Raw genomic sequence first — 3,492 nt, forward strand, 5'->3', positions numbered from 1 at the left:
CGTTAGCTGGAGAGGCAGCAGCACCTCCCAGCCTTGTCAAGGCGTCCTCTGATCTGAGGACAAGATGTCAAACCAAACGGTCCAACCTGTGACATGGACGCCGTCCAGCACTGAGGGGACAAAGACGGTCCCCACAAAGCTGCATGTTTCCTGCTGAACGTGGAGGAGGAGGATGATGAAGAGGAGAGCTGTTTACCGCCTGAGGAAAGCCAGAAACATTAAAGCGACGCTCAGTTCATGTCACCCAAACAATAAACACGGCGCTCTGAAGCTTCACAGGTGAGCTGCCGCCGCTGCAGGTGAACATGGATTATTATTATTATCATCATCTGGCAGCGAAACACAAGAGGAGGAATCTGGAGACTGTTTACCACAAACACGAGAACATTTGTTCTGTCTGGGTTTCATCTGCTGCCGCTCTTTAAATACATTTATAGACTCTAGTTATATTTTAAACTGCTCCTCGTTCTGTGTTCATTTATTTTTTTATTTAGCTAAAATCATCTCCTGTTTTCCATTTTCAGCAGACAGTTTTTTATGCTCCACTTGACTCAAATGAGAAGCGACGGCTTCTGCAGATGTAACATTTAGTTCCTCAGGTGAGGCTGAAGCTGCAGCCTGATTACGGAGTTACACTCAAAGTTAACAGCAATCAGTTATTCTGTCAAAAGAAACTGGGTTCATTTTTCAAAGTTACATTTTCACCGTTATTCACATTATTATAAACGTGCCAAAACAAATATTTGGTTTACAGCCTCAAAATGTAGCTTCAAATGAAGAATTCAGTTTTAATCATTTAGTTTGAAGCTAAACGTTTAGCTTGCTAACTAGATAAGTCAAATATTTAGCTAGCTTGGAAATAGCTAATCAATATTTAATTAGCAAGCTAAATGTTTAGTTTCAAAATATTTAACTCGCTGATGAAATATCTAGCTTCAAACTAAACACATTGGAGCTAATTAAATATTTAGCTAGCTCAGAGTTAGCCATTTACTTCCAAACTAAGTAGTTAGCAAGCTAACTAAATATTTAGTTTGTAAGTTACATAGTTATGTAAGTACATATAAATGTCATTTTCAAAAATAAATATTAATTAGCAAGCTAAATATTTGGTTTTATGCTAAAAATGTATCTTCCTATATAAATATTTCACTTCAACCTAAATGTTTAGGCTTTATGAAAAGATAGTTAATAAATATATTTTTTCTCTAAAAATCCAAAATAATCTCTTCATTTTTCACTCTGTAGCTTCAGCGGGCCGAGCAGGTTCTGCAGGTTCAGTGGCGAGGTCCCTGAACGCACCGCGGCCCCGAACGCACCGCGGCCCAAAACGCAAGTCGACTCCAAACGCACCGCGGCCCTGAACGCACCACGACTCCAAACGCACCGCGGCCCTGAACGCACCGCGGATGTCATCAGACTCCCCCACTCGGCGCTGTAGGAAAGTGACAGCCCGGCTAATTGGGATTAATCCGGCTGCGGTTCGCGGCGGCGCTGCGATCAGACGCGGGCGGCATTGACCCAAACACAGAGGTGGATCTGGCCCGAGGAGAGCATCATTATTCCCAGATCCACCACAGAAGAAGACGCAGCCGCCTCCCTGGGACTCCTGGGTCAAGAACAAAAAGCCAGACGGGGGAAGAATGAGAGATAATCAAAGAAGCAGAAAGAAGAAACTCAACCAGAATACAGAAGCAGCAGCAGCTTCAGTCTGGATCCTGCAGCGTCGCTTTGAATTACTGAGCAAATCTTTCTGCTGAGAGTTAAAGGCAGAAAAAAATCAAAAATTCATCTGAGAGAGGAAGAAGAGGAGGATGAAGGCTTCCAACTGGAACAACATTTACAGAAACTTCCAGATCCTGATCCAGATGATCCGACCTCCGGGTCAGACCCGCTCCTGGTTCTGAACAGAACCAGCGGGTCAGTCTGCCAGCAGAACCATCACCTGGTACCGACCCGGTTCATCAACGTTTGTCTCCCACATCATCCCGTCCGGATGAATGACGGAAAAACGAAAACAAGCCAACAGGAAGAAGATCCAACTTCCTCCTTAAAAACCATCAGGCTGCCATGGTTACCGGGAAGCAGGAATCAGACGCGGAAAATGATCTCCAACACAATTATTCCTCGTTTACAAATTAAAACTAAACTCATTTAAGTGAGTAGTTTTGCTCATCGGCTCATTCAGGGCTCCTTTAACGCCTCCTCTCTCATCAGGAAGACGGAATAACTCAGCAAAACGTCTGGAAAAGTTCCTCTAATTGCTGCAACATCCATAAATAAATCCCTTGGAAAGGCGGAGACGCCGCAGTGGCTGATCCATGAAGAGTCCGTCTGGATTTAATGAAGAAATTAAGGACAGTTAATGTGGAAAGTAGCAGGTTTTGGTTCATTCAGGGGCCATGAGGGGGCGAGGAGCGTCCTGATCAGGAAAAAGGCGCATTAGAGAGGAAACGGAGGAGGAAACGGCGGCCAGCATGGTGCCAATTAGCTCGGAGCCGCCAACACTCGGCCTCCCGCCGCCTCTGATTAACGCGCCCGCTCCCCGTCTAAATCACCTCCCGCTACAATACATATCCAAGCATCTGTATGTAAATGTTTAATTAACCCTCGGCTGAATCGCCGCGCCGCTCCAGAGAGGAGCTTATTTATCTGATGATGGCGGCCATAACGGCGGCCAAACGCCGCCGAAATGAGGCCGGAGGACGAGGCGGCCGATTCATCAGAGACGGCGGCTCGTTTCCTAAAGAGCTGTTTGCTCTCAGAGGCGGTTCCCAACAGAGGAGTTCAAAAGTTCTGCAGCAAACACCGTTTAGAGCCGGAGGAGCCGCAACACACACATCCTCACTGGGAGAACCAGACTGGACCGGTTCTGGTCCGGTCCTGCAGGAAAGACCCAGAACGGCCAACCCTAAAGCAGCTGGCAGCAGGGAGCCCTGCTAACTGAAAAGCTAACTGCGCCAACACTAAACCCCTGATCAGAAATATTAGCTCCGCTAACGCTAAAGCTCTATGACAACACAGCGTTTAACAGAAGCTAATGCTAAAGCGCCACATTCCACCATATTGATTGAAAACATGAGGAGAATCAATAATGACTCTCAAAACGTGTATGTGAATTTTTGCATGTGTTAAATTATCTCTGGTTGTTTGTTCATCCGAGTTTGTTTTTCTTCTTTAACTGTTTCTGTGTCTCNCGACTCCAAACGCACCGCGGCCCTGAACGCACCACGGACTCCAAACGCACCGCGGCCCCGAACGTACCACGGCCCTGAACGCACCACGACTCCAAACGCACCGCGGTCCCAAACGCAAGTCGACTCCAAACGTACCGCGGCCCTGAACGCACCACGACTCCAAATGCACCGCGGTCCCAAACGCAAGTCGACTCCAAACGTACCGCGGCCCTGAACGCACCACGACTCCAAACGCACCGCGGCCCTGAACGCACCGCGGATGTCATCAGACTCCCCCACTCGGCGCTGTAGGAAA

This window comes from Poecilia reticulata, unplaced genomic scaffold, assembly GCF_000633615.1.
Source record: "Poecilia reticulata strain Guanapo unplaced genomic scaffold, Guppy_female_1.0+MT scaffold_181, whole genome shotgun sequence".
Lineage (NCBI taxonomy): Eukaryota > Metazoa > Chordata > Actinopteri > Cyprinodontiformes > Poeciliidae > Poecilia > Poecilia reticulata.